Source organism: Mauremys reevesii, linkage group 10, assembly GCF_016161935.1.
Source record: "Mauremys reevesii isolate NIE-2019 linkage group 10, ASM1616193v1, whole genome shotgun sequence".
Classification (NCBI taxonomy): domain Eukaryota; kingdom Metazoa; phylum Chordata; order Testudines; family Geoemydidae; genus Mauremys; species Mauremys reevesii.
Window position 1 is genome coordinate 12,628,105 of NC_052632.1, and position 19,386 is coordinate 12,647,490.

Below are 19,386 nucleotides of genomic sequence, written 5' to 3' on the forward strand. Positions count from 1 at the left end.
CCATCTGTATACAGGAACACGTCCCCCAAACATAATGTCATTGCCATCAAGGAAATATCTTTGGGATGCTACAAATCACACACACACTCACACACACACATCCTACTGTAGCATTTATTTGACTGGCCCCCTGAAAAAGAGCAGACCTTGAAGAGTTAAAGACTCATTGTCAGGTCAAATTTGGCCCCAAAATTACACTTCTGAGCACGTATCAATCCTAACATGAAGAGGGATGTTTCCAGGATTTTTTTTTTTGCTTTGATTTTACAACTGCAAGGTGTTTTTTTTTTAAAATGCAGTTAACCTTCCTGTTCAGCACCTGGAATCCCAAAAAATTGCAACATTGGGGGATTGGAGAAACCTGTAGGTAAAATTTACTAGGGGACAAAAAACCATTGAAATTGACCATTCTCTTTTCAAAGTTCAAGTGGAGAGAAATTTCATAAGTAAACAAACCCCACACAATAGATAATTAAAAATGAATTGGACGTCTACATTCCTTCCATTTTTATAATCTAACTAGGCATGGGAATTAATTGATAGAAATTTCTATTTTTTAACTTGACAGTGTCTTTCCAAAAACACATAGCAAAGAAAGATTTATGCTCCTTCAGAAACCAAGCCTTGTGGTTTTATTAAAGGCAACAAAGGCTGTTCTCGCTGGGCCATACACAAAGCACTTAGAAACTTTGCTCTGCAGTCTCTCCGTTTGTTCAGTGGCATCACAGAGGCAATAGCCAAGGCCCACAAATACCCCAGTCTAGAGTTACTGTGCTATCCCCTCATTGTACAGTATCTGGATGGCAAGAGGCATGCAGACCCTTCCACTTTTAGTGCTTGTTCTTCAGCCGTTGTTCCAGTGCTATTTTTATTGGTGGCTTTGATACAAAGACTGTTACTTTGAAATACGTCTGAAGCAACCACCCCCGGGCTCAACAAAAGTCAGCTGCCTAGCAGAGCTGGGTCTTTAACTAAAAGTTTAATGTAACTATGCTGGAAACCATAGGGAGGCTCTAAAGTTAGCACTTAAAACAGGGGTCCTCCTTAGTGCAAGTTTCACAGTATGTAGAAACAATTAGAAGAATGTCTGTGATGGAGGGAGGTTATTGTGCACATGGTGGTTTAATTTTTGTGAGCAAACCAGTCTGGTTGTTTTCTCTAGGCAGATCTCTGTTAACCCTAATCTCAGAAACACAGAAGGAACCCATCCTGGAATCACCAAACCGAAAGCTTTTACTAGCCCCTCTCACAAAAGGGTCTTGGGAACTCCCAGACCGAGGCACCAGTTTTAGGAAGGGATCCAGAGATGCTAAGAGGGTCAGCGTTTCCCATCTATCAGCAGAATAATTGAAGCTGCATCATCACACTTTTCATTTCCCTCCTACCACTGGAGGTACATTATGGACAGACCTTTGCTGACCCAACACAGCCAGACTGCTGTTAAGGTTACTACTCACTGTTCCTCTTTAAGCAAATGAGGCCAAGTTCACCCATGGCATAATTGCGCTGGCTTCACTGTAATCTGGCCCAGGCTGTCTATCAGCTCAAGAACCTCATAAATTAAACCAGCTTAATGCCTTCAAATTCAACATAAGCAGATGTCTGGGACACAGAATATCTCACAGTTCGACTAGACTCTCATTTTTGTCTGCAACTACCTCACTGCTTCTCTCTCTATTTTAAACGCATGCAATACTGGGGAGGCCAGTGCCGGGGACTAATGCAGACTTCGCTGACCAGGAGAAAGTTTAGCACACAGGAAAGCTGAAGGGCTTTATTTCTCAGCTGAGAGACACCTATTCATGAATGACTTTCCAAAGCCAGTGCTATGAAAGGCATCGGATAGAAACAGAGCATTCCACAAGCTACACCCACAGAACTGCGTGACAGAGAGTGCCTTTTAGGTCCAGCTGTGGGATCTATCTAATAACCAGACCTAATTGGAAAAGGCGCATAGAAACATCCACAGAGGGAAAACATAACGTCGGCTACTGCCCTTGTACCTGGCTAGGTACTTCAACTGCCTTCATCACCATATGGCCTGGAGCCATGCACTAGTGATAAATAAATTGCTCTAATAAACATTTGTTCCTGGAAAGGCTTCCATCTAAATTATATTGACTCCGCTGTTTGTCTGTCTCTTTCATAACTTTCTCCCCTCTCCGCCGTTTATCTCTTTAAGCCTCATCGCTATCTCACTGTAACCAAATGGAAAAGCATCTCTTACCAGAACTAGATGTTTCATCCCAGAATCACCAGCCATTTGCCAATCATTTCCCCCACTGCTGTCACCCACAGCAGCCCCTGGAAGAGCTGCCTTTGCCACTACGCTGTCACAAGCTGGGGATTAGGAGTAAATGCTCTGCGAGCCAAGCCGATCATCCCACTGCAAACGGAACGGAGGCACCAGCAGTGGACGAGTCCATCAGCCACCACAAAAAAACACACCCACCCCAGCAACAAAGCAGGTGGAGGATAGGGAGGCTGCAGACAGAGTGGGAGAGCAGGTGGGGGAGGGAGGGTGCCAGGCAGCCGGAGATGCTGAAGTGACAGGTGTGTTGACTTTAATTTAAACAGGAAATTGATAATGCTCAACACAGAGAGAAAAAGACAATAGCTGATATTAAAAGCAGTGGCTGTTTGCGCTCGGTGGCCTTTTCTTCTCTCTGCTCCATCGGAGCTTTTTGGTTTAATTCTGGCTCTAGCATGAAAAAGCAATAACTGGCAGCACTGACTCTACCTGTCAATCAAAGCAAAGCAAGTACTGATGTTGCCAGCCGGGTCTCAGGCAAGAGTTAAACAGGTATTTCCCTTCCAACAGCTACTTACGAGGCCAGGCATGGATTCCTTGCTCTAATCAAACTCCCACCGAAGTTATTTATCTCACATCATCCAGATGACTTCAGTAAGAGTTGGACCAAAATACTGAGTGCCAAGATAGGGCACAAAATTTGCCTTAATTTGGGGAAGAGAAACTACAATAGGACCAAAAATGCCAGATTTAAGTTTCTGAGGACGTAAAACAAAGAGCTGAGAGTACCTTAAACACAATTTAAAGGCATGAACCATGGTGCCCCTTGACTGAATTAAAAAGCTCAGTGTCATTCCCCACAGTTTAATGCTGATGCAGCTGAAGCCCTCTCAGGCGCTGGATTTCTAAGGATGGGTTTGTGGGACAGCAGCTGCACCCAGAGCCTGTCACTCCAGGATCCGACAAGAGTTAGCTTTTGTTGTCATCAGAATTCACTCCTGGCTGAAACGACATCGTAGCAACGTCGGAGGCCAGTGGTGAACGTGCAGAGGGAAACTAGGGGAATAACAAACGTCTAGCCATTTCTGAGTGAAAGGAGAGGCAGAATAAATACATAAATAAAGGGCAGTGGGGGTATAAAGTGAACCCTAAGAACTGGGGAGCAGAGGCAGAGCCTCAGCTCAAATAAATCCCAGGGGAACTAACAATAGCCTCTGACTCTTCCAAAGAGTGGCCCTGTTGCTGCTTCAGAAATGGATCTCCAGTTTCAAGCGAATTTAGTGCTGGCAAAAGGAGCTGGCCTGATAGCCCCGGAGAACCGAGTCATGTATCCCTAGGGCACGTACAACACGTGCAATGGCAGTGCACCCACGCCTGTCACCCCACCAAAACTCTGACCCGGGGAGCCCACCCTTAGAGGGGAGGGGAGTTTATTCTCTATGGCACATTCAGTCTTTGTGGTGGGAAAGTCAACAAGGGACACTTTTTTGTTATGCTGACATTTGTTCACTAGGCACCAGACTGAGACCCACCAGCCCATTGCACAGGAAGCCATCATACAACTTGTGGTGAGAAGGATTTTCTTTCCCTAATGCCATCTGGTCCTCCTGACCCCACATCCCAGCCCTTCTGACCCCATCTTTTCCCTGGCTGTGTCGCCTTCCTGCCCCCATGCTGCCAGACCCATCATTCAATATTGATAGTGATTCATTACCACTCAAGACAGATGGGACAGACCTGCAGACCCAGGGCTTAGTTTCTATGGCCAGCCAAAGCAGGTCAGATGCTGGCAGAGCAAGGCAGGTCAGGAACAGCTTCCATATGGAGAGCAATGCACCTGATAAGCAACCCAGGGAGCTTCCCTTCCCCTCGCCATAAGAAATGGCATGTGACAGGGAAGCAGGAATACTGCTTTGTGCCTGTCATCCCTCCCTTTATCTGCTGCCGCACTCAGCTCCACAATCCTTTAGGAAGCTCCACGTTCTTTCTTAATGGTCACCCCTTGACATTCCGTGTAGCATTGCACGTCACTCCTGTGTCACTGCGCATCTGGGCCGGGAGCAAGCTCTTCGAGGGATGCACAAGCCTGCCAGCAGCAGCCTTCCCTCCGCCGTCCTCCTCCCATCTGTTGCCCCCTCTGTGTCCGTAAAGCCAGTCTATTCCATGGTGGCCTCCTGGAGCGGGGGAGGCCTGGTGAGGAGTTTAAAGCGGTCTAATCCCCAGGCTAGATAATTCACGGAAAGAGGATTACCCGCTCTGAACAGAGCCCTCGCCTAAATATAGACTGGCCCTTCCTTTTCATCTCCCCCACTCCACTCCCCCAGCTAGTCCCAGAGGGCTGATTCTGTTCTCACTGGCCCCAGAGTAAATCCAGAGAACCCCATTGTAGTCAGGCCAGTCACGCTGGAATAAAACCAGTGTCAGCGAGAGCAGAACCAGGCCCCTAGTCAGAATGTCAAAGGCAGCACGACGGATGCAGTGAAATCCCCAGATGTGCGCATTCCTACTGAGAAAGCAACTGACTAAGCCACATGTTGGTGGTTCGTTGGGGCCTCAGGGTGCGTATTTGGAGTCCGTAGTTATGGTCTACTCTAGAAGATGAAAGCTAGCTCCTGGGGCACGCTGGCAACGTGAAATTACAGCATAGCGGGCTGTGCACATTATGGAGAGGGGGGACCACACTTGCCCCCTTCGTTCCAGTGTGGCAGGACAAAGGAGCTAAGCCAACTCGACACCATCCCCCCCTCACATGCTCCATCATAATAAGGGTCTTGGGGATGTGGCCACGGAGGAGGGTATGCCAACGTGCTGCTGAGCTCCAGCAATCTCCCGCTGCCACAATGCCCCATTGGGGGCTGCTGGAGCCAATGTAGGCTAGAGCAGCCCTGAGGCTGTTCTAAATTGCATCAACAGACTAAGTAGACCCGCTTCTGACTCCAAGACCAGGAGAGCACAAAAATGATGTAAAGCCACCTTTGCCTTCCTGTTGTCCACTCAGCTCAGGGCCTGCACTGAGTAGACCTCGGGGTCAGGACCTGGGAGTGGAAGATCAGTTAAGGAGCTGCTTTTCCCTGCAGTCCCAGACCAAAAAGGAGACCAGGCACTGAGCTGTCTCTTGCTGCTGGCTGGAGTACACTCGTTTTGGAGGAGAAGAATCAATCTGTGGGTTGCCTTCCCCTTTGGTCCCCGCAGCAGAAAGGGGGATAAGATTAGGGGCTCTTCAGCTTAGTTTTCCACCAAGTTTCTTCTCCGTACAGTGAAGGACTTAAGTCAAGGCTGGCCCTGCAAACTGTGTGTTTCAGTGACTCAGTGCATGCTCCTCCATCCCCCTGCCCAGACACCCCAGGCTCCCTGTTCTCATAGTATCTTTAGTTCATTGCTAAGGCTCCTTTTTTCTTGCAGGACTTTAAGCTGCCGTAACATTAAACTGCTCATTAGCATGGGAGTAATTCCATAATCTTTTCAGTCGAGACCTTTTTCAAAGGCTCAGCTCCTGAGCTGGAAAATTAATTTGGGGAATTGACAATATGGGAAGGGGGATCCTCCAGGCGGAGTCTTGGGCTTCCCCTGTCAGGGCTGTTCCCAGTCCTGGGATTTTGTACCGCGGCCAGAAAACTATTCACTGCCAGCACTGAGCAGCGGAGGGAGAGTCTGTGTCTCTCAGACTTGGTATGGAGAATGAGGGTAGCTTAAATAGCGGCACTAGCTATTGTACAGCAAATAAGAGACAGCCCCTTCAGCCCGTGCGTTCTGCCTTTAAGTCCAGATACCCATTGCTCAGAGGTGCCATTTTACCCCATGATTTGCTATTTGGAGTCGGCAGGATTACCACAGTCACATGGGAGATGGGGGTTTAAAACTTCTTTACCTCTCCCTCCCTTCTGCCTGCCAACCTCCACCCTTCCTCCCAGCTCTGGCTCTCCGTTCCGTTCTTGTGTCAGAATGTACAGAGGTAAACACGTATCTCCATACCTGTGTACATCCCTTCTCCAGCTTCCTGCCTCTTCCTGGCAGTCCTCCACTCAAGTATGCAGACACGCTCACGACCCCGGGATAATAAAGGCCCTGACACAGATGCTCACTCCTACCATAGCGTATTGCACACTCACTTTTGTCCCAGTTGTTTATGGCACCCCAGGAAGTGTCTGCGCTCACATTTTATGCAAACTACCTGCCAGTTGCGCACACAAACTCTGTGTACATTTGCACACACGGGATGGGTGCATGGCTGCTTTTGGGGCCGCACCCTGCTGTGCTCTTACAAGTAGGGGGGCAAAATCAGAGCCTGCTGGAAGAACTAATGAACGCATGCCCCATTTCTCCAGATCACTTCCCTGAATAAAGATCTGTCTGATGTTGGCCTCTGCATTGCAGCACGTCACAGACCCCAGATGGGTGCAAATAACACGTCCTCTGCCAACTGAGGGAGCTGAATGGCAAACCAGATAAGCGCCTCACTGCCTGGTGGCTTTCTGTCTGTACAGCAGTGATGCGCCGGTAACATTCCCAGGGTGCCCACAATCAGTGTTTCAGCCCTTTCAGAAAAACAAGAGGCATCTTATATGGTCAGAGTTCTGGAGAAATGCAACCCAGTCTTCAGCATCTGCTCCCAGCCTGCTGGCTGAAAGACCCCCCCAAACTCTCTGTAGAAAAGAAGCATGACACAGATTCATCAGTGCTGGGTGGATAAATCCCAAACAAATGCAATCTTTCCTTTTGGCAATGGACCGCTCTCCAGCCAGCCTGGGGAAATGCAACTGGGGGCCAGATGCTTGGTACAAAACTTTGTGAGGTGCTGAGCAATTCCTGCAAGTTGCTGGACCCTCTGCACCCCTGTTAACTTCTGTGGGAGCTGAGGATGCTCAGCATAACACAGGATCCAGGCAGGAGATGCTGGCAAAGCTGATGCATAAACCCCCGCATCACAGGGCAACCTATATTTCCAAATACCCCTGCACAAGGAAGGCATTGTCCGCCCTCCCATGCAGGGAAGGCTGTAAGAAAATTTCATTCTTGTAGGTCCAGGTGACCCACGGAGTGGCACATCCCAATGGCCCTTTGCTCAGCAGAGCCCAAAGCCCATTGGTGTTCCCCACACCACCAGGAGCCTAGGAAATTTACAGCCTGGGGAGGGAGGTGATGTTTGGGTTACTTCATTGAACAGATGGGACTTAAAGAACCGAGCTGTCAAGAGCAAAAAAGGGTGAGAAGCCAGTAGAAGTATAGGGTCCTCCTGCAGATGGCCCAGGACAGTAGAGGATCCTCAGATCTGCAGGGTTTGGGGGCAAACACTTTCCTTTTTCCACTGAAGGGTGGAGGGCGACCCTGCTCCTCCCAATGGAAGACTCTGGAGGAAACGCTAGGCAGTCTCCTCTCCTCAAAGCCCCCACCCATGTATCCTGTGGGAGGAGGTGACCTGGCTGTGATTACAAGTGACCGACAGGATAAGTTGGCAGCCTGATGTGCAATTCTTGCAGACATGGTAGAGTTAATTACCAGCTGAGGAGCAGGCATGTGGCTGGGTCTTTTTACCAGGAGGTGAACAATGTAGCACTATTGTATATTTAAATGTGATCAGCCAAGCAATGGGATTAACTCTTTCTCTCTCTCCTCTTGCAGATGACAAGCAATAGGAGCCTGGGTAGTTATGGCTTGCAGCAATTTTAAAGTCCTGCCAGGAACATCACTCACTCCCTACCTGCCTTTCATTTCTGCCTAGGCTTTCCATGGGAAGAAAGCCCTCTGAGCCCACATATTCAGGTGTTGTGTGAAAAGCACCTGATCAAAACCCACCTGGAGTTCCCCTTTGCACACAGGAGAAAGCGCTACAGTCCGGGTCCCCTCCTCCCCGCTCTGCTACAATCAATCTGTTGGTTTGGTCAGAGCTACGGGCACACATGTCAAGGAGCCTTTCGATGGATCCAGTTCATGCCTGCGGTTTTTATGGGATCTCAGTATAATGGATTGTATTATTGCAGTCTCCATATGTAATGAAAATCTCTGCTGAACAGCACCTGTCTCCAGGCACACATGCATGCACACACAGACACACACAGACACACGTGTGCAAACACACACACAGAGGTTTATTTAACCAGATCAGGTGCGGCAGAGAAGCCAAGATATATTACAGCCACAGTTCAAACTGAAAATCCTTACCTTGCCCTCAGTGGCTGCCTTTATTCTCTGCTGACAGAAGTGACCAGCTGCTGATTTTAGTTTCAGCTACGTTTATGATACCCCGAGGTAGACAGAATTATCTAAAAAGGACAGTTAACATGCATGTTTGCTGTGTTGTGCCTGGGGCGGGGGAGGGTGGGGACCCTACACACCCACACACGACTCATCCAGATGCAAACAAACACATCTGTACACCCCCCCACCCAAGCATATGCATTTATACACACCTCACCCATGCACACCCCCACAGCCCACCGCTTTCCCCAGACACACACCATCGGCGTGTATTTTAAACCCTGTCTCACTTCAACCTGAGCACCTTCAACACAGCTAAAGCTACAAACTGCAGCTCATTCCCGCTCTCGGACAAGGATAAACAGAGCCAGGGAGGGAAACGGTGTTAGGCTGAATTGTTGTTTTGGTCTTGACTGCTCTGACACTGCTGATCTAGTTAAAATAACAAAGTACCCTATGATTCCTGTTACTTCATCCCAGCCAGGCTGCTGAGCCCCTGCCCTTGAGCCTCCTTATTTTCAGTGACATTTTTCTTTTATTTGGTTTCCCTGTTTCTTGACAGCACTCAGATGTTAGCTGGGCACTCCGCTAACTAATGCTGGGGATTGAGATCCCATCAGCCATTAGCTTTCCCTGTAAAATGTCTGTTGTCTGTTTCTACTACTGTAGGAGAAATGACTTGCTCTTACCTGTAATGTGAAGTTATTTGCTTCTGCTGCTGCTCTGTGCTCAGTTCGGCTCCGGAGTTCCAAGAAAGAGGGCTGCACTGCACTGGAATCTCCTGTAACAATGATGCAGTCCAGCCAGCCAGTGCATGTTAATGATGCACCAGAGGGGATCCCAGCGGAGGGAGAACAGGGCTGTGTCATACCTGCATCACTGCCCCCACAGCAAGAAAGAGAGAGGGAGGGAGGGAGTGTGCAAAGGCGAAGAGAGAGAGAGAGATTTCAAGGCAGGCAGAGAGAGAAAGGAAAAGCTTGTGTAATTTAATCAGGGTAATAAAGTAACCAGACCACTGCCTGAACATTAAAGATTTTCTAGGCGAGCTTCTTGGTTACACAGGGGAATATGTTTACTGCTATAATGCAGACACGTATTTTGGCTCTAGACTTAAATGGGATCCAGGATGTTTCCTTGCTGCTTTATTTGGGCGACCACATTATTATTACCTCCACCTCCACATAGAATCAGAGACTATTAGGGTTGGAAGAGACCTCAGGAGGTCTCACATCTGGTACTGCTGGCCACCACCACATCTGGAGCCATCTTTGCAGGGGTGGCTCTAAGCCCCAATCGGAGAGGCTGTTGTTTTTGTGTGCCATGTTGCTCCACTGCCAGAGTAAGCTGTCCAGCTGAAAGCCCCTTCTGCCTCCCACAAGCCAGGAGCCTGTCCCCGGAGCAAGGAGAATCTGGGTGGCTGGATGATGCTGTGCCATAGGAACCCAGGCCCACTGTCAGGGGTGCCAGGCAACCAGAAGACAAGTTCCTTCTCCTGGTGAAAGGGAAGACAAGAGAAATGGGGATGATGGGAGCGAGAAAGTGACAAGGAGACCGGGGAAGGGACAAACATGGGGCATCAACCGGCTCTATTGATTGGGAGACAGGGCACAGAACAGTCCTCACTGGGAGCAATTCTGCAAGTACCCTCCAAATGGCCTCCAACAGCACTGAAGAAGGGGCTGACCCTGTGGCACTGCCAGACCGGATGGCGCCTGGAAGGGCTGCGATCCATCATTGGGGGGGGAGGAATCTGCCTTCAACAGCTAGCTCTCCACACCCAAAAGATCCATGTAAGCTGAGGAGAAAGCCTCCACATTTTGGATGCTTGTCCACATTGAAACTCCAGAGCTTTTCCCCAGAGCTTAAAACTGCACAGGCCTCTATGCAGCACTTGAACTCATTACCAACGCTGGCCTCCCCTCGGAACCTCATCAGCAGAGGTATCGTTGGTCAGTCACCACCTGCCTCCTAGAATCCCACTATCATAAGAGATCAGGCATGTGCCATGGGGGTGCTAGTGTGTGGAACTCCCTCCCTCCCCACCCCCGTCTCTGTCCCAGACCATCCTCTTGTGGAAAGAGATCTGCAGCAGATCCAGTGTCAGGTAACAGAAGGAAAAGTTTTGACAGAGGAATAACACACCCCCAGACTCCCTGCTAGCTCCTGGCTGTGCAGAAGGAACTGCCTGTGCCCTCACAGAGCCAGAGGGAGGTCACGGGCTGCTCACAGAACACGAGCTTGGGAGGAGACAGACTTCTCAAGCAGTCCACACAGACTGGGTTTCACCACAAAGCCCTAGTTTTTAAAAAAAATGCCTTAAAGCCACCCCTCTCTATTGCATCAGGCAGCGTGGCCTAGTGGATAGAGCCCTGGGCTGGAACACAGGAGAGCTGGGTTGGCCCCTGGCCAGCCGCATAACCTTGAGCCAGTCACTTCACCACAGTTCCCCATCTGTAACATCGGGTTAATGATACTAGCCTCCTTTGTGAAGTGCTTTGAGATCTACTGCTGATAAAAGCAGGTATTATTAATTTGACCACTCCCAGCTCCTTACCTTCAAACCCTGTCCCTCCACTCCCTTTTATTGTTTTTCTCTCTCTTTTGTCCTTTATTTTGCAGCTGACTCATTCTATTTGTTTCATCTGATTTGAATCTCAGGCACCAATTTTTTTTTTAATGCCTCCAATAGTACAACTAGGCCTGCAAACTATATCCAGCTCCGGTCGTTTGCAGGTGCAGTTTCTGTGACTGGACACACCAGGTGTGTTGAGCCCCCAGGCACATCAGGGCCATACGGTTTTTTGCACCCACTCATTTAGAAACCGAGCATTACATTTGAATGTGAAGCTCCATTTTATTCTCCCGTGTGCACTGCATTAGCTTAATTGCATTTCTTACATTGTACAGTGCACTGATCGCTTTGGAGTGGGGGCGCTTTAGAAGTCAACTGATGATTATTACTATTATAAGTAAAAGGCTAGGTCGCGAGGCCTTTAGACTGGAGAGCAATGTTATGCAAGCCAATCTATCGCAGCCCCACTGAGGGCTATTTTGTTCACATGTCACTGTGCCTCCGACTTCCCCAACGCATTCATTCTTGGAAGCACATTAATTCTGTTTGTGTGTCAGCTCCACCACATCTTGCATGAGTCACACGCAGAAAGTGCAGCACCTTCTGTAATTGATATTTTCCCGAAGCCAGCTCTTGGGTAGTCCCAGCGATGCCCTCATAACTCCGTTTTAATGCCACTCGGAAGGAGGCTGCCTGGAAAATAAAAATCCAGGAGATATTCTCCTCCATTGCACTGTGAGCACCATTGTTTCCTGCTTACACATGCTCTCTCGGTGGGAATGTGAAGCTACTGCCTGTGTTAATGACTGCCAGCGGGATGCAGGTACCTCAAAGAGCAACGCACAGGGACAAGGACAAAGCCAGCCCCATTTTCTCTCACGCCATATGGTACTTGCAGGGAACCTGATTCCGCATTCCACATGGACTCTCTATGTTCAGTGACATCAAAGGGAATTTGAGGCCCACAAAGAGGGCAGGTTGGGGGGCCAAGGTCTTTCTATTTAGCAGTGTAAGCCAGAGAAACTATTATAAAGCCACTCAAAATCAGTTAGCCACACAACTGCTCTTGGCAGATGATCTGCCCATTTACTCCTGAACTGAGGGGAGACGAAGGTATCCTCAAAATATCACTGCCAGCAGCACCGCTAGGGACTCAGGAGCACAGCTGGTGGCACAGCTGGGGATACAGGGACATGGTTGGAGGTCTGGCTAAATCATCCAAACAAAGCACAGTGCCACAGCATGAGCATTAATGCCGCTCAGGCTCTTTTAGGTAAAAGTGGAGGAAATGTTAATGACAAAGGTCTGTGTCATTCCTCCCCACCCTAGCTAACCCCTCGTGCCTTTGAGACCCACGTTCCTACTCTGGCGATTTCTCTTGTGAGCACGCTCCTGGGAAATGTATTATTCCCATGTCTTTGCTGCACAACAAAGCAAGCTTGGTGCCTGCCCTCTACCATGTTAGCTCAAACTCTCTCTGAAAACATACTGGAGAAACAAAGGCAGCAAAAGAAGTTAAGTGGCAGCTGAGTGACCTCCTGCTCGTAGTATGTCAACCAGAAGAGAGATAATTAGAGCAAAAGTATGAAGCAGAAAACACAGAGGCAATGCGTATTTAATGAATCCACCGGAGCCATCACTTACACTCCGGCATCCTGCAATTAAACATTACATGGTGCTCATAAGCTGTAAGCTGGTAGGGGCAGGTGCACTTCGCCTGACTCTCCGAGGTGCTGAGCCCCCTAAGTCAGGGGCAGCTGCAGGGGCCGTCTATTGTGCCTTTAGCAAATCGTATCTATGTATAATCTTAAATCTTATGTCTGTAACTAAATATAAAAGTTGAGACAGAGGGATGCTAGTTTGCATTACAGACAGAGAAGGCCAGGAAATGGAAATCATGCAAAGCACTGAAATTCATCCAATTCCTATCTATTTCAGGGTTTACCACTTTTTCTTTTTGTAAGAAAAGGGCACTAACTTTCATTTTAAAAAAAGCAAGATTAGCCTGATTTATTATTACTAATTACAAAGTGGATGTAGTAGTAGTCCCAGGCACCATCAGGGCTCCCAGTACGCTATACGAGCTCAGAATAAAATACAGTCCCTGCTCCAAGAAGAGATCCTGATCCGGCCATCACTTATACAGCTGAATAATTTTACTTGTGTGTGTAAATGATAACAGGATCAGGACCCCATTTAAGACAAGACACAGCAAGTGGGCGTAGCCATCAGAAGCAATGGAGGAAGGAGAATAAGAGAAACAATATTAGTAGCAAGTAGCTCCGCAGGCCTCTCTGCCAATTTTATTAATTAATGTATTCATGATAAATCATAAGATGAAGAAGCTAAATCTCAGAAGTCTTTACTGGCCACCTACATAGCTACTCTGTTAACGTTTCCTGGAAGCATCTCCGGAGATGCTCTGAGAACGGATTTGAAGGAGGGTAGCGGCTTCACCAATGAGCTCAGAGAGGATGTTTCATGCACAAGGGGCAGCGTGGAAGAAAATGTGAGGATGCTTGTGGGAGAAAGGTCAAATAGGTGGCCAAAGCTGCCACTGTTGGTGGAGCAATGCGATAAGATACTGGGTGAGGGTTAAGTATGGGGAGCTAAGTTGTAAAGGGCTTTAAAGATAAGGACAAGATTCTTGTATTTGATGCACTGGATGGAGGAGCCAGTGGAAGACTGAAAGGGGGTGGAGGGTGACGTGGTCAGAACAGAAAGCTAGGAGGATGATTTTAGCAGCTGTAGTTTGAATGGAGCAGAAGGAAGGACAGGAAGACCAGAGAGGGGACGGTTGCCATAGACAAAGAGGGGAGAGATGATGAGGGCCTGGAAAACAGAATCAGTAGCTAGGGTGGAAAGTGGCAAGCAGCCAGGCATCAATTCAGCATCAAGAGGTTGGTAAGGCACACACATCCCCCAGCCCATATTATGAGTCAGTTCTGTTTGGACTGAACTCCTCACAGACCCTCCCCACAATCCCCAGGCCAACTCCAAGCCTAGCAAGGAGACACATAGGGGAAGCAAGACAAAAATTGCTTCACGAGCCACCCAAAGTTGATTCTGTTCCTCCCAACGCAGGCAGGTGCTAACTCAGGCAGTCACCAGGCTGGGTGCATATAACATTACCATAGCAGATGCTGCAAGAATTCCCTCCATGGAGTAGGTAAATTGAACATCCAGAGGGAGACGTGGTGGGGACAAGCTAGTCGCACACAACACCCCAGGGGCAGGTGTGGCACATGAGGTCCCACTAGCGCTCAAGGGTTGACCCAAATGGGAGGGGAAATTGCACCATTTTCAAGGTGTAGCAGTTGACACATCCAGGCATGGTCCCTCAGCACCCTGGAGCCGTTCCGCCTGCTGCTAGTCTCTGCTGGCAGAATTCTTACAGCCACTACCACTCAGACACTAACCCTCACAGTCCCTCCTCCCGACACCACCACTACTAGTGAAACTCTGCTTCAGAAAGCCAGACTCCAGCCTTTACTATAGGGCAGTGGTTCCCAAACTTGTTCTGCCGCTTGTGCAGGGAAAGCCCCTGGCGGGCCAGGCCGGTTTCTTTACCTGCCGCATCCGCAGGTTCAGCCAATCGCGGCTTCCACTGGCTGCAGTTCACCTCTCCAGGCCAATGGGAGCTGCAGGAAGTGGCGCAGGCTGAGGGATGTACTGGCCGCCACTTCCCACAGCCCCCATTGGCCTGGAGCAGCAAACTGCGGCCACTGGGAGCCATGATCGGCCAAACCTGCAGATGCGGCAGGTAAACAAACCAGCCCGGCCCGCCAGGGGCTTTTCCTGCACAAGCGGCGGACCAAGTTTGGGAACCGCTGCTATAGGGAATAGTACAGGGCAATGTTGGATTCACTGTTAGACTTGAGGAGTAGTAGCAGTAGTAGTAAAGATAATGATGAATACAATGTAAAATGCTAGGTAAGTATTACATCTAATGATGTTATTGCTGCCCGTTTGCAGTCAGATGCTGGTAAAATGCATGGGATATAAACTCTCAGCAACGTAACTGTTGTTCATGTGCATGGGAAGTCTTGCTACTGAGAGATCATCATTCCCCAGAGCAGCAACCAAATTACAAGAGAAAATCCAACGGCAATTAATTAAATGCAAGGGCGCTAAACAACCCAGTGTCCTGCGCAGCATCGCCATCCAGAGGGAAGAATATTGATGCACGAGGTTTTAGAGGAAAATTATCGGAGGCTCTTGGTTCAAATGCTTTACAAAATTACTTGAGAGTTTTGCGTGTGCTTCAGAACTGAAGAAATGAGCACCTGAAACCCAGCCCTGTGATGGCATTACTGCCATGCAATGTGCCCGAATGTCACTAGCATGTAATGAGAGCCTGTAGTAGAGTGAAAAGAAGGTATATTGGAACATGGGTTTTGTCAGCGTGAATCAGACCACTGCTCCATTAACTGCTCCACCCCCATCTCAATGGCCAATGCTTCAGACGAAAATAACTATAATGCATGTGGCCAGTTGCTCAGCGGTGAACATGGGGGAAAGGATTCCTTCCTGACCCCAGTGGGGCTCTCAGAGACAAAACTGTAAAACTTTAGAGCCTTCCACTCCTACTTCTTGTTCAGCCAATCGCTAAGACAAACAAGTTTGTTTACATTCACAGGAGATGCTGACGCTGGCTTCTTGTTTCCAATGTCACCTGAAAGTGAGAACAGGCATTCACATGGCACTTTTGTAGCCCGCGTTGCAAGGTATTTACGTGCCAGGCATGGGCAGCAGGTACCATAGGCGAGGGATGCTGTGCCTCCCCAAACAGCCAGACGTGGCTCCACCCCCAGACTCCCCCTGCTTCCAGCTGCTCTGCATGCACTGCTCCAGTCCCCCAGCCAGTGCTGGCATGGCTGGGGCTGCACCACGCACGGTCCAGGTGCTCCAGGGCTGGGGCCAGTGGCTGGGGGGATAGTGGGGAGAGAGAATAGAAGGGGTGGGGCCTTGGGTGCAAAGGGTGGGGCTAGGGACTAGCCTCCCCAACTGTCAGTTCACATGACATCCATGGTGCCAGATATGCTAAACATTCGTATACCCTTTCATGCTTTGGCCACCATTCCAGAGGACATGCTTCCATACTGACGATGCTCATTAAAAAAAAAAATGTGTTAATTGAATTTGTGACTGAACTCCTTGGGGAAGAATAATATGTCTCTTGTTCTGTTTTACCTGCATTCTGCCATATATTTAATGTTATAGCCACTTCGGATGATGACCCAGCACATGTTCATTTTAAGAACACTTTCACAGCAGATTTGACAAAATGCAAAGAAGGTACCAATGTGAGATTTTTAAAAATAGCTACAGCACTCGGCTCAAGGTTTAAGAATCTGAAGCGCTGTCCAAAATCTGAGAGGTATGAGGTGTGGAGCATGCTTTCAGAAGTCTTACAAGAGCAACACTCAGACGCGGAAACTGCAGAATCTGAACCACCAAAAACTCCGAACCACTTTCTGCTGGTGACATCTGACTCAGATGATGAAAATGAATGAGCATCAGTCCACTCTGCTTTGGATCATTATCGAGCAGAACCCATCATCAGCCTGGACGCATGTCCCCTGGAGTGGTGATTGAAGCATGAAGGGACATATGAATCTTTAGTGCATCTGGCACATAAATATCTTGTGACGCCGGCTACAACAGTGCCATGAGAACGCCTGTTCTCACTTTCAGGTGACATTGTAAACAAGACGCGGGCAGCATTATCTCCTGCAAATTGTAACCAAACTTGTTTGTCTGAGCAATTGGCTGAAGTAGGACTGAGTGGACTTGTAGGCTCTAAAATTTTACATTGTTTTATTTTTTAATGCAATTATTTTTTTGTACATCATTCTACATTTGTAAGTTCAACTTTCATGATAAAGAGATTGCACTACAGGACTCGTATGAGGTGAATTGAAAAATACTATTTCTTTTGTTTTTTACTGTACAAATATTTGTAATAAAAAACAAATATAAAGTGAGCACTGTACACTTTGTATTCTGTGTTGTAATTGAAATAAATATATTTGAAAATGTAGAAAACGTCCAAAATATTTAAATAAATGGTATTCTATTATTTTTAACAGTGCGATTAATCACACGCTTAATCACAATTAAGTATTTTTTAATCTCACGATTAATCTTGATTAATTTTTTTAATCGCTTGACAACTCTATCTGCATGTTGTCTGCCACACAACAGAAATCTCACCCATAGAACCCTTATGCATGCGAGTAGTCCTTATTCACAAGAGTCACCCTGTTGACTTCAAGGAGATGACTCATCTGAGTAAGGCTTGCAGGATCCAGCCCTCCTATGGGTGGGGTGAGGCGTGTGTGTCGAGCATGGAGCAACAGTAATTAAGGGTGAGATGTACAGCTAATTTGGCATAGCTCCATTATGCACTCTTTGGAGGATACACACACAAATAGCAACCGTTGCCCCCTCAAATCCTCTGCCCCCTCACTTTTTTTCTCTTGCTGATGGTTCTTTTAGTTCCAGTTTATAACCATGAAGCAAAGGGTAGCAAGAGGTTAGAGGATGATTTAGCTGTCTTTCCTCTCCCAACACTGGAACTCAGAGGGAACCATTATAAAAATAAATATGGTTTTGCAGTGCCCTAGTGCATTATTCAGTTTATTGATTTGAAAAGGATGACTGCTTCTCTAAATGTTAATAGCACAGATTGTGACAAAATCCCAAGCTACTACTTTTTGTTATGCTCATACCTAATTATTATTCTTTTAGGCCAAGCCAGGAGAACAGAGGCTGTTGGAAACTCAGTAAGCGTGTATTTGGGGGATTTCTCTGAAAGGAAAGTACAAAGCACAATTTTTTTTTTTTGGAATTTGTATATGGAAGGTGTATAATATTACCAGGGAATTATTGAACTAGCAGTTCTGCAATCATGAAGCTTTTTTTCACCAATTGTTTCCCGTACCATCAAGCCATTCGTACTCTGGTTTTGCGTGTGTGTGCTAACTACAACCTAAATAAATTAATAAATCTAACAGACTCACCCTTTAATACACACCCTGTAAATGATGCCCTGTAAATTATTATTTGGTTTTGCTGTAGGAGGCCCCAATCAAGGACTGTGCTAGGTACTGTACATGTACATAGTGAGAGACCGTTACTGCACCAAACAGCTTATACCCACACACATACATACACGCTCCATATGAAATTGTTCACTAAGGGAATGTTAAGGCTGCAACCTTAAATCTGCCCTTTCTGTGTATACATTATGATACAGCTTATAATTAAATAAACATCAATTTTGGCAGCCAACACAGAATAGAACCTTGCTTTGTGAGTAGCCCTGTAGATATCCGAATTAATGTTGTTATTTCATTCTCTCATATATGCTATCAGATTTTCACTGTTTCTCCATGTTGTTATGCGTTATCTATAACAAATGGTGTAGCTATATTGTATTTCATATAAATAACTTTCAAGGACCTGCCTATACCTGAGCTGCTAACGGTGCTGGAAAAAAGGCAAGTCTATTATATTATTTGAGGAATAATATGTGATCATATACTTAAAGATTGCTACAGAAGCTGCAAGGGACAGAGTTAAGGTTTTATTTCCTTCTTATTTGTACTGAAGTAGTGCCAATGGGACACAACTAAGATCAGGGCTAAATAAGTACAAATTGCACTGTACAAAACAGTCTCTGCCCCCAAAGATCTTACAATCGACAATCTAAATAGGCAAGACAGACAAAAGGTGGGAGCAGAAACAAAGGCACGGAGAGATTAAGTGATTTACCCGAGATCACAAAGCAGGTCAGTGGCACAACCAGGAATAGCAATAACATGCCCTGACTCCCAGGCCAATGCTGTGGATGCTAGACCATGCTGCGCTTCAGACATGGATGCTTATCTTTGGCATTTCTCAGTGTCTAAGCATGTCACCTTAACATCTTCTTAAAACCATTTTTGTATTTCTTAGGCCTTGTCTACACTACAAGACTATTTCGAATCTACTTAAGTCGAATTTGTGGATTCGACCTTATGAAGTCGAATTTGTGTATCCACACTAAATACACTAATTCGAACTTCTGAGTCCACATTAACGGGGCCGGCGTCGACTTTCGAAGCGGTGCACTGTGGGAAGCTATCCCACAGTTCCCGCAGTCCCCGCTGCCCATTGGAATGCTGGGTAGAGCTCGCAATGCCTGCTGGGGGAAAAAATGTGTCGAGGGCGGTTTTGGGATACTGTCGTCATTAAACCGTCAATCACGCCCTCCCTCCCTGAAAGCACCGGCGGGAAATCTGATCGCGCCCTTCTCTGGTCAGTTACAGCGCGGACGCCACAGCACTGCGAGCATGGAGCCCGCTGCGATCATCACTGCACT

General features: G+C 47.5%; 1 protein-coding gene across 4 annotated transcripts in view; it reads right to left on the reverse strand.

Moving 5' to 3' along the window:
* SV2B (synaptic vesicle glycoprotein 2B) overlaps nucleotides 1-19,386 on the reverse strand; it is a 116,174-nt gene that overhangs the window by 90,415 nt on the left and 6,373 nt on the right. Inside the window, exons 1-2 of one of the 4 annotated variants that reach the window (XM_039493171.1) lie at nucleotides 9,136-9,269; nucleotides 8,411-8,511 (exon numbers count right to left, since the gene is read on the reverse strand). The exons of 1 other annotated variant lie outside the window; for it this stretch is intronic. The gene's annotated coding sequence lies outside the window, so the exon portion shown is untranslated. Of the gene's footprint in view, nucleotides 1-2,227; nucleotides 2,317-8,410; nucleotides 8,512-9,135; nucleotides 9,270-19,386 lie in introns of those variants that run through there. 2 more of the 4 variants (XM_039493170.1, XM_039493172.1) reach the window with 2 other exon arrangements.